Raw genomic sequence first — 12,784 nt, 5'->3', positions numbered from 1 at the left:
AGAGTTATCCTGTTTCCTTTTGTAGAAATTATGTTCATGAAATTGTGTTTACTCAACACAACAGGTTTTCTGTGCTGTCCGGGTCAGTGCAGGAAGTCAACAGTTTTCCGTTATAAATCTGTATTCTTCAGTAAGAACTCCTGTATGACAGCACTGTGATAAATACAGTTCTTTATTGGACCATGTCACCTGAGGATTAAAGTGATCCAGAGTTCTGCAACATATGGTAGGTCCTCCATGGATTGTCCTATAGCTTAAAGAAGTGGCAGAATCTACCCAAGTACTCCATGAAGCTAGCCTTTAATCTTTGTCAAAACAGGTTATAATCCTACCACTCGTATTTGAAATGACAAGTCACTTCCGAGAGAAAATATTTTGCTTCTCATTGGGAGAAGAGATTGGTTTCTGTTGAGCTGGCACTTTAGCTGATATATTGAATGTAACACATTGATGAAAGGTTTCAGAGTAGCAGCCGTGTTAGTCTGTATTCGCAAAAAGAAAAGGAGTACTTGTGGCACCTTAGAGATTAACAAATTTATTTGAGTAGAAGCTTTCGTAAGCTACAGCTCACTTCATCGGATGCATTCAGTGGAAAATACAGTGGGGAGATTTATATACACAGAGAACATACTGGGTACAATTAACTTAGGCTTAGACATATACACAAACTGGATACAATTAACTTAGGCATGAATAGAGACTGGGAGTGGATGGGTCATTACACAAAGTAAAACTATTTCCCCATGTTTATCCCCCAGCCCTCCACTCCCCACTGTTCCTCAGACGTTCTTGTAAACTGCTGGAAATGGCCCACCTTGATTATCACTACAAAAAGCTTTCCCCTCCACCCCACTCTCCTGCTGGTAATAGCTCACCTTAAGTAGCTCACGAAAGCTTATGCTCAAATAAATTGGTTAGTCTCTAAGGTGCCACAAGTACTCCTTTTCTTTTTGCGAATACAGACTAACACGGCTGTTACTCTGAAACCTGTCACCTTAAGTGATCACTCTCCTTACAGTGTGTATGGTAACACCCATAGTTTCATGTTCTCTGTGTATATAAATCTCCCCACTGTATTTTCCACTGAATGCATCTGATGAAGTGAGCTGTAGCTCACGAAAGCTTATGCTCAAATAAATTTGTTAGTCTCTAAGGTGCCACAAGTACTCCTTCACATTGATGAAAGTGAAACTTGAGTCACCAACCATTGGCTGAGCTCTGGAAAGAAGCTCTTTTGTCCTACCCAATAAATCCAGCATGCAACTGAACATTCCCACAATGACTGGCCTTCTAAAGGAAGGACTTGTGAAGCCCATAATGTATAGCTCTTCGATATATCCCATTCACATCGTGACCCCCGAAGCTGCTGTATGATACTATGGTTAATGCTGGCAAAGATACAGTGCGCTGAAGCTGAGACTATGTCTACTTTGACGTGAAACTTTAAGACCTTTTAGCCAATGGTATTGTTTGGAACCGATCCAAACTAGTGGGAGGTGGGGGGATGATCAAATGAATACATTGTATAAGCATGTAAATGTGTGAATCATGTCTGTAACTGGGCTCACGAGTGAAGCCATCTGAATGAATCTGACAAAAGCAGCAAGAGAAAAGGTAAGCTCCGCATTCCGCTTTGTGGTGGTTTTTGAAAACCCACTTTAAGCTTTGCAGCACTGGCTACTGGAGCCAAGAGCAACATAGAAATTGGCTACACCTTGCCCTGCTCAGCTGAAGTTTCCATCATTCAAGCTGGGGCACTGTGGTTTCTGCTGTACTGCAGCTCTTGGTGATAATTCACAGTGGAGTGCAACAGAAGGGAGGAAAGGACACTTTTTATAACCAGTCATGGAGTGAGCATCTTTAATTGTTCCACTAATTAGGCTGCCTCAGCCAAACACACGCTTAATAAAGCAAAATCTAAAATTGTAGAGAGATTGTTTCTCTTTCAATACTTCCATATGTGTAAGTGTAATAATCTTCTCTTTCAGGTGTAATGATGCCAAAATGTATCTTTCCTACTTCAAATAGCATTTTATGCTGTATTGTTATCTTTGACTTGATATTTTTAATCAGTAAATTGACTGGATTAAATTCTTCATTCCTTCATCAATGTAGAAGTAGAGAGGTTATTCTATCTCTGTATTTGGCACTGCTGCTGGAATACTGCATCCAGTTTGGCATCCACAATTCAAGACGATGCTGGTAAATTGGAGAGGGTTCAGAGAGGAGCCACTAGAATGATTAAAGGATTAGGAAACATGCCTTATAGTGATAGAATCAAAGAGCTCAACCTATTTATCTTAACAAAGAGAAAGTTAAGGAGTGGACTTGATTACAGTCTTTAAACATCTTCATGAGGAACAAATATTTAATAATGGGCTCTTCAGTCTAGCAGAGAATGATATAACACAATCCAGTGGCTGGAAGTTGAAGCTAGATAAATTCAGACTGGAAATAAGGTGTACATTTTTAACAGTGAGGGTAAATAACCATTGAAACAATTTACCAAAACTCATGATAGATTCTCCATGACTGACAATTTTTACGATGGGCTCTAAGAATTAGTTTGGGGAAGTTCTATGGCCTGTGTTATAAAGGAGGTCAGATAAGATGATCACAGCTGTCCCTTCTGGCCTTGGAATCTATGAATTTATTTTAATAAAAACATGATGTCCCAGAAGATGTGAACTTGGCCAGCATGTATTATTTTGTTACTTGACTGGTTTCGGAATATCAATGCTCATCAATTCTACTGTTAAGAATCAGATAACCTCACCACTTCTGGCCAGCATTCTATTCCTGTATTCAGGTCTCAGGCTAAAATAAAATAAACTGAAAGAAGGTATTTCCTGTGTCCAAAATATGTAACTTTTTTCCTGAAAGAAAAATGAAACTGGTGAACTCAGACAAAGGAGGTGGTAAACATTCTGGCAAAGAACTTTGTTTCTGGTCAATCTCAATTGCAAAGCAGTTGAGGCCACAGGACACAGGCTAAGGAAGAGCTTCAGTGTAAAGCAGCTCAAGAGATTCTGCAAGCAATTAAGCCTCACAGAAAGTGCTGATTAAATAAAACAGTGGAAACGGAAACACTTTTACTTGTCTCAAAAAGAAAAGGAGTACTTGTGGCACCTTAGAGACTAACCAATTTATTTGAGCATGAGCTTTCGTGAGCTAAAAGCTCATGCTCAAATAAATTGGTTAGTCTCTAAGGTGCCACAAGTACTCCTTTTCTTTTTGCGAATTACAGACTAACACGGCTGTTACTCTGTTACTTGTCTCAAGCACCCACATAGACTTCCTCCAAAAATGTTTGATACAATGAGTTCTGCATCAGAGATTTGGAGGGTCAAGAGCACACTTCTGCTTAGGAAAAAAAAACTGCAAAAGATGTTTTCTATCTTGCATCTAAAACTGAAAAATAGATTAAAGTGATTCAGCATCAGAATCATGGATGTTCTAGAAGGATCTGAAATAACATGGGCTTAAAGTTATTTAATTTAAGCTTAAATGCTGTTCTGGAGTGGGGACTACTGCATGATTTCTGTTTAAACTTAATAACAGAACTGATGGCCAGGATGATTGTATTTAATTGTACATGGTAGGACAGCAAAAACAAAACAACAAACAACACAAAACACTTAAGAATGGACGCTCCAATAGATATGTACCTAACTGTGGAACATGAATGTGTTAACAAAGGAAGTGATGTCACTGGAGGAAAAACAAACAGAAAAGGAGGCTGATAATTTATAAAGATACTATAAAAATCAAAGAGAAAATTAACATTTTAGAAATTAACTAACTAGAAATGTGTGAATAATTGCACATAAACTCCAATAATGCCTTATATCAGAGGTAATGACACTCACAGAGGATTAACTTTAGCAATGCAAAACTAAAAGGAAACAAAATTCCATTCATGATATTAAAAAAAATGCTACTGGACAAACCATGCAAAAAATCTCATGAGAAAGAAAACATAGTTGTCAAATTTAATATAAAACTTTGCAGCCCAGAGAGGCCCACTTAAGAACTGCAATACATCGTCATGTGAATAAAATTCCCCTGCTCTGTTCATTTCAGGAGACTGTTGCTCTTTCTTCCAGATTAAGGAACACTCTTCCTGAGCTGTTTCACAAAGCAACCATTCTTTCTGCATTTAAATCCCTCCTCTATACCCACTCCTCCTGCAGTGCTAACAAGAAAGCAGTCAGCTACTTACCTATTTATTTATCTTATGAGTGAATTTCTCATTAATGTACAAGCACAGGAGTGGTGTACGGACGCTGGAATTACAGCTGGAAATTTGGGGGAGAGGGAAGTACCAAGGGTCGAATTGTGAATGGAGATTGGGGGATGGGAAATGTATGTAACTTTAAAAATGTACAAATAAGTACAAATGTACAAAGTGCCTGATCACTTTGCTTGCACGCTGTATTACTTTCCCCACCATTCCCTATGGCTTGGCTTTATAAATTATGTGCTCTTTGGGCCAGGTTCATGGAATGCACTTAGCATAATTTTGGCACTACAGCAATCTTAGATAGCACTGTCAGAAAAGTAGTGGAGGACATTCAAGAGATTGCAAAATGGGGAAGCAGCTGGCTCGAGTGGTTTCCTTACAGCTGTGTATAAAGCCTTACAAATTCAACTGGCTCTAATATCAAACAAAGTGCGTACAGATTCATTAGCCAGTAACAAATTATCAGCCATTATGTAAAATGCTAACATGATGAATTTGGAGCTGGTCTGTAATGATTTAGAATATTGTGTGTTGATCTGGCTATTTAGGTGCGTTCTGTATGACTCTATTGGTTTAACTCAACAGGTGTCTGTCTGAAGGAACAGGCAGGAAGGAAAAGAATGGCTTAAAATAGCCACCTCTCAGCAGTTGTTGGTGCTGGAACTATTAGCTTTGATTTCACTTGCAACTCAAGCAAACCTGCACAGCTGATTTGGATCAAGAAAGGTCAAAGCCTAGGAACACAGAACTACTATAGCAGGATTACAAGGGACCATCTTTTGAGAGAGAGGCAGGGAAAACAGACTGGCACACAGGGACTCGCTAGGAGTCTCTAAAGAAGTTACGCCTGCCTAGGTTACCATCCCCTTTACTTAAGAGAGACAAGCACGTAGACTATTGTTTTAAATACTTTTTTCTCTAATGCTTTGTTCCTACTGCTAAAACAAACAATTATTTTAAAGAGGCTGTCTGGTTACTGTATGTCACTGGTCAGACTCCCAAAGGAAGGAATTGCAGCTGCCCAAACTCAGCCAGAGCTGCAGGATAAGCATGGTTGTTACAAAGGGTACTACAGCCCAAGGGCCAGTGTAAGAGTGGGAGAATTACAAAATTCTCTGGCAGAAATAAAGGCACAAAGCCTAAGGCTTGAGGGGGTAGCTTAGAGACACCAGAAAGGGGACAGAGGAGGTTCAACCAGCCTGGAACCAGGACGTATCTAAATATTTGTAATTAAGTAACCATGACATAGCTAAATATTTGTAATTAAGTAACTCAAGCAATTTAAACTTCATTTGATCTTATCAGTAAGTATTCACTGAAGCAAATACAAGCAGTTTAATTGAGTATGGGCACCTGTGATAAATGAAGGTGGAGCTGGGGGGAGCTCCCTTTTATGGACACCCAGCCAGCCAGTATCCCTCTTAGTAACTGTTCTCTAATCGCTCTACCTGTCAAGGGTTAAAAAGTCTCACTGCTATGCCTAGGTAATAGGAAGTGAGTGGGCACCTGGCCAAAAGAGCTAATGGGAAGGCTAGAACTTTTTAAAATTGAAAAACGACTCCCCTTTTGTCTGTGTGTGGTGGTTCTGCTGGAGAGACAGGACAGCATTGCCAGCAGATCGAGAGACGTGATCATTCCCCTTTATTCGACATTGATGAGGCCTCATCTGGAGTAATGTGTCCAGTTTTGGGCCCCACACTACAAGAGGGATGTGGAAAAATTGGAAAGAGTCCAGCACAGGGCAACAAAAATTATTAGGGGCTGGAGCACATGACTTATGAAGAGAGGCTGAGGGAACTGGGATTGTTTGGTCTGCAGAAGAGAAGAATGAGGGGGGATTTGATAGCTGCTTTCAACTGCCTGAAAGGGGGGTTCCAAAGAGGATGGATCTAGACCGTTCTCAGTGGTAGCAGATGACAGAACAAGGAGTAATGGTCTCAAGTTGCAGTGGGGGAGGTTTAGGTTGGATATTAGGAAAAACTTTTTCACTAGGAGGGTGGTGAAGCACTGGAATGCATTACCGAGGGAGGTGGTGGAATCTCCTTCCTTAGAAGTTTTTAAGGTCAGGCTTGACAAAGCCCTGGCTGGGATGATTTAGTTGGGGATTGGTCCTGCTTTGAGCAGGGGGTTGGCCTAGATGACCTCCTGAGGTCCCTTCCAACCCTGATGTTCTATGATTCTATGAAGCTTGGGGCCAGGTATGAAAAATCCTCAGTGTCATACCTAGAAACTATTTATTTGATCCCCAGGTGTGTAAGTAGGTCTGGAAATGTCTAGGAAGATGTGATTAGGTTTATCTCTCTTTATTTCTTTATGGCTTGTGGACTCCTCTGTGCTAACCCCAAGTGCTTTTGTTTTGCTTGTAACGTTTCAGCTGGACCTCAAGCTATTCTTAATGCTTAATCCTTGTAGTTTTTTTTTTTAAACCTAGCCAATGCCTCAGTTCCCAGATGTATTTTCTTCTTTTTTTTTAATTAATAAATATTTACCTTTTTTAAGAACAGAATTGGATTTTTGTGTCTTAAGAGTTTGTGCACATGTTGTTTAATTAGCTGGTGGCAACTGCTGATTTCTTTCTTCTTTTTTTTTTCTCAGCTCTTCCCCGGAGAGGGGGGTGAAAGGGCTTGAGGTTACCACACAGGAAGGAATTCCCAAGTGTACCTTCCTGGTTTCTCAAAGGGGTTCTGCACTTTGGTGGTGGCAGCATCTACCAAGCCAAGGTCAGAGAAAAGCTGTAACCTGGGGAGTTTAATACCAGACTGAAGTGGCCAGTATTAATTTTTTAATCCTTGTGGGCCCCCACCTTCTGCACTTTAAGTGCCAGAGTGGGGAATCAGCCTTGACAGTACCCATCAATAGTATCCTTATCTCTGCTTCATTTTAATATTTCTTTGGAGCTCCTTGTAAACATGGTTTATTCAAACAAAAATAGCTACGAGATTGGGGTAACTGGATTAATGGGAAAAGGAGATTTTTATACATGCACAGAGCCCAATTAACTTAAACTGAGATCTGTGAAGGCATAAAGGTCCTCCTGATGGGCTTTCAACAGCTCTGTGTTCTGAGTAAAGCTGGTCAGGAATTTTTCAACCTAATATTTTTTGTCAGAAAATGTTGACTTGTTGAAACCTTCTCAGGTCCAGTATGGAAGAAGAGAGAGAATTGCCTTGTGGTTAGGTCACTCACCTATGATATGGAAAAACCCAGATTCAAATCCCTGCTCTTCTCAACTCAGAGCAGGGACTTGAACTTGGCCATCCTAATCACCAGAAGAGTGACTCAGCCACTAGGCTATTAGCTAGCCTAAGCATACACTCTCTTACGCCTCCTTCCCCTACCTCCAAATATTTTGAAAGGTCTCATTTTTGTTCCAATATGGAACAAAACTAAATTTCAAAACCTCGATTATTTTTTCCAGGAAATGGAATCCTGGTTTTCCGCCCACCCCAAATTCTGATTCTCTTTGCTAATGAAATCCTCCATCTGTTTGCAGACTTACAGCTTATACATAGAATAGTTTTTACTAGGTAAGATATAAATCCTACTGCAGTGCACAGACAGAGAAAATTGGCATCTGAGTAAAGTACGCCTGTAGTTCTTGATTACACTGTTTGGACCATTTTTTGCTCATTTTAGGTGTACAGAGACCCATCTTCATGTGAATTTACAGCTTTTATCTCTGTGTTTAACTTTTCTCCCAATCATTATAGAATGTGACCATTAATTATTCTTTACTGTGTATACTCAATGTTCATTTAAAATTAATTAATACATTTAAAATGAAAATGTTTGTGATATTTTAAAAAGAAATTTCTGAATTGCGAATGTTAATGTTGCTGTCTATTAAAAATAAAGAATTTTCTGAAGGGAAGTATTTAAACCAGGCTTTGGTAGTAAGTGATGGCTACTGACATTTAATACATTAATAATTAACAAATATTCACCATTAACTACAATAATGATTCACCTTGTGAAGTGTTTTGTGATTGCAAATCATAGCATTTAGAACAATTGCAGTCTGCCCTTCTAAAAGATAATGTCGTAGTACAGTAGCAATCAGGAATGATGTACAATTAGTTGCTCTCTGCCAAATAATGAGATATTTTTTTCCAGTTAAAACTTAGAACATTCCAGGAGCTAATAATGGGAACAATTTCCCTGAAGAATTGCAGTTCTATTGTTTTTTTAATTATTTGTACCTAAGGTTAGTGTTACACATCCAGGTAGAGTCATTCTTTGGCTAAACGTATATGCAATACTTACTAAATCACTATCTATGCACTGGATTAGCTGACACACAATAAACCATTGTAGTGATTTGGCTGAAGAGGAAGGAAGTGAAATAAACCACATTTTATATCCTTTTCATCATCTTATTTATTTAAAATAGTTCCTAGAAAGGAAAATGAAGAGGCTGATCCTGCCTAGAGGCATTTATAACAGGTTTTATGATCTGCTATTCACTATAATCCAGTATTCTTAAAACAGGAACATGGCAACTATAGGCTGCCAACATTACACAGCCCCAAGAATTACTTTCTTCAATTAAAATATGTTAATTCTCTAAATTTTACAATATTTTCATATCTTTACAGTAGATATTTTATCTTCCCCTTTTTTTCACCATTACATTAATGTAACATTCTTTTCATTAAAAAGCCATTTTCTGGGAAGCTCTGAAAGCCCCAGGAGAATTATCTAGTTCCTATCTAAGGAAAAACAGCAAGAAAAGTAAATGTTCTTTTCCAAATGATTACACGTGTGCATTGCACCCTTGGTGTCTGTGCATCCAGACCACAGCCAGTGGAAATTTTTGTAGTGGTGCCTGTTGGGCAGCTCGAGCTCCCCCAGCTGCCATGCATCACTGCATCAAGATATAAAGGGCAGAGAAACTTCTAACATCCCTCAGTTCCTTCTTACCTCCCGTGAAAGTCATTGGAGCCCCTGTTCAATTCCAGAACAGTTTTCTCTCTCAGCTTGGTGTACAACATTGTGCACAATATAGTTAGTAACATTAGTAAGTTTTAGTTGTGTTTAAAAGAAAAATAAAGGATTTTTTTCAGCTCTGATGTTTTTCCTCATTTCAGGATTTCTGCTGATGGCACCAAGGTCTGCACCAATCACTGGGCTTCAAGCCATGTGCTTCTTGCTTGAGGCCTATGCCAGTGAGTGCCTGGCACAGTAGCTGCCTGAAGTGCCGGGGTGAAGCACGTGTAATATACTGGTGCCAGATTTGCAGTCCATTCAAGCAGAGAATGAAAAAGGATAGGGAGACTACGCTGAAATGCCTGTTGCTAGAGACAACCCTCGGGCTACTAATGGATCCTGGTCCAACATGATGCCAACATGATGCTTCAGTGAGAAGCACGCCTCCAGCATTATCAAAATCCTGGAATCTATCTCCCTCACCTGTGCCAAGAAAAAAATATAAGACTTCAAAAGAGGCCCCAACCAGGTGCAGATCTCTACCCTCCAAGTTTAGTAAGATGAAGAGAAGGAGTTGAGTAGAGTGCACCTGAAATTGAAGCACACCTCCGAATCAGAGCCACATTTCAGATGATTGTCCAGTCTATGCTCATCCTGGAGGTGTCACAGCTATTCACCTGGCTACCCTCTGTGCTTTGCTCGGCTCTGCTCTGGATAAGAGACCTTAAGAGCCAACTGTAGTTACACCATTGCTTTCACTGTTCCACTATCACCATACAAAAGACGGTGCGTCTGAGTTAGCACAGTTGGCTTTGGCACTGCAAAAAGCATCACCAAGCCCCAGTGCCAGAAGCAGCACCATCAACTTCATCGGTACTGCAACACGATACCCTCAGGACCAATTACCCCAGAGGAGTTTGCAAGCAGCAAGAAATCTGCTCTGCCTCTCGGTTTCGGTGTCATCAGTGCAAGAGTCAGATCCCTTGGCTCCACTGCCCCACCTGGTACCAACAGTTCAATCTATTGTACCAATCAGCTGCCTACTTCCTGGTCAGATGGATGGTGCAAGGGGAAGCCTGCACTGATGGCAGCGCTCTGCCCAACTCCCGGTTCTCGGCACTGGTCCCCAGAACTGACTGGATAGGTCCCTTAGTGGCCAGAAGGAGGACAGTTTTCATCATCAGCCTTGGATGTAGGATCTTACATCTCACAAGCCTGAAGCAGGACCCACCAGCCTCCTCATAGATCCTCTCCCCCAGCCTACCATTGTGACCCCACAATGGGAGCTTCTATGGGACTATATGACCAGGTCATTGAGGTCTGTCCCCATATCAGTGACCATTTTGAAACCCAGAGGGGTCTCCCCCAGCTTCCAGATCTTCTCCTCAATGTACCAACTCAGTGCCCTTGTCTACAAGGGGGAAGTCTGCACATCAGGCTGCTTTGTCTCTAGGGTCCAGTACAGGACCTGGTACCAAGCACCAGGAAGCGGTCCCAGAAGCAGAGGAACAGCCTGGAAAAGAGATTCAAGCTCCTCCAGTCTTGACTTCCTCTTTGTCCTCTCCAGACAAAGCTGTTTTTCTTTGGAGGCAACTTCTCCTCCTGATGATTTTACAGCTTATCAGTAACTCTTAAAGAGAGTGGCTGCAGATTTGGGCATACAGGTCAAGGAAGTCAGGGAGTCCTCACATTGCCGGTTGATATTTTATCAGCTTGCGTCCCGTCAGGGTAGCTCTGCCAATTAATGGGGCAATACTAGGTATAAAATTGCTATGGCAGACCCCATCTTCATTGCCTCCCACCTCAAAAATGGCAGAAATAAAATACTATGTACCCTCCTAAGGTATTAAGTATCTTTATACTCATACATTTCTGGGCTCATGAAAGAAAATGACAATGGTGCCAGCCTGCTGCCCTCAAATCAAAGGACATGAAGTGGCTGGACTTATTTGGCAAAAAGACTTATTTGACAAGAGGTTTGTAGCTGCGTATCACTAACCAGCAGGCTCTGCTGGGGCAGTACAATTTCAATTTGTGGGGCTCCATGGAAAAGTACAGAGAACTCATTCTAGTGAACACTAGGAGGGAGTTCTCTTCCCTGGTCAATGAGGGCAGACTCGTCAGAAGAACATCGCTGCAGGCATGGCTGGATGCAGCAGACTCAGCAGCTAGACCCATAGCTTCCATGATTGCCGTGCAGAGATCATCCTGGTTGCTATCTCCTGGTCTTACCTATGAAGTCCAGCATACTATCCAGGACTTGCTGTTTGAGGGTCCTTCTCTATTCTTGGACTAGATGGACAGCAAGCTTCCTGAACTTAAGGATGCTGGAGCCACCTTCAAGTCCTTAGGTTTGTACACACCTACCCCTGTCAGAAAACACTATTGGCCCCAGCAGACTCACCAGTATTCCGCTCATCCTCTTCAAGTCCATGAGTTTCAGGTGCAGGTCTCCCCCTCCTGCTGCTTCTGCCTCCAGCTCTGGGCCCTTCAAGACACCCAGGAAGTACAAAACAGTCTTTTTGTTGGGCCTGTTAAGGTCACCATGCCAGTCTCCATATCTCCAGATCCAAACTCCCTCACATTTGCAAACCATCTGTCCCACTTCCACAGTGCTTAGTCCAGAATGGCTTCAGACCACAGAGTTTTGACCATTGTGGAGGTGGGATATACTCTCCAGTTTGGTTCTCCCACTCTCTCCCACCCTCCCTCCCCATTTCTCTGCAGAGACCATTCTCATAAGGAGCTACTCATCCAAGAGGTGGAATCTCTTTTTGTTGGGAGCCATAGAGCAGGCTCATATGACCTCAGATGGACAGGGTTTTTTTCCAGCTGTTTCCTAATTCCAAAGGCAAAGTGGCGACCCAGACCAATCTTAAATCTGCATCAACTCAACAACTTTTTGAAAAGGATAAAGTTCTGCATGGTCACCCTAGCTTTTATTATTCCCTCTCTGGTTTCTGGGGACTGGTATGCCACCCTCAACTTAAAAGATGCCTACTTTCATGTGGCACACAATCAAGCTAACAGGAAGTACCTCTGATTTCTGGTAAATCAAAATCATTACCAATTTACCGCACTACTATTCAGCCTCTCAGCAGCAGAGTTTTTAGTAGCTATATTCTTCCAATGAATGAGAGTTCCAGTTTACCCCTATCTGGACAAGTGGCTTGTCAAGGGCCAATCCAAACTACAAGTATAAAGCAGTGTTGCCTTGATCCAGTCAACATTCAATATCCTGGGACTGTTAAGCAATGCAGAAAAGTCTCTCTCCTCTCCCCAGTCTAGGGGACAGAATTTATAGGGGTTGTATTGAACTCGTCTCAACCCAGGGCTTTTCTTCCAGACTCCAGGTTCCCGGCAATTCAATCAATTGTTCTAGCTATGAAGGCTTACCCAGTCACAACAGCACAAAACTGTTGAGGCTTCTAGAGAAAATAGCTTCCTGTGCCTACATGGTTCAATATGCCAGACAATGCCTCAGAATTCTACATGACTGGCTGGCCTCAGTCTACTCTGTGAGCCATCATCAACTAGACTTGATGATGAAGGTCCCTCCCATATCCTCACCTCCCTGGTAGGCAAATCCTGGGAATGTATGTTCAGGCCTTCCAT

The sequence above is a fragment of the Lepidochelys kempii genome, chromosome 1, assembly GCF_965140285.1.
Source record: "Lepidochelys kempii isolate rLepKem1 chromosome 1, rLepKem1.hap1, whole genome shotgun sequence".
NCBI classification, from domain to species: Eukaryota; Metazoa; Chordata; order Testudines; family Cheloniidae; genus Lepidochelys; species Lepidochelys kempii.
This window is presented reverse-complemented; position numbering follows the sequence as displayed.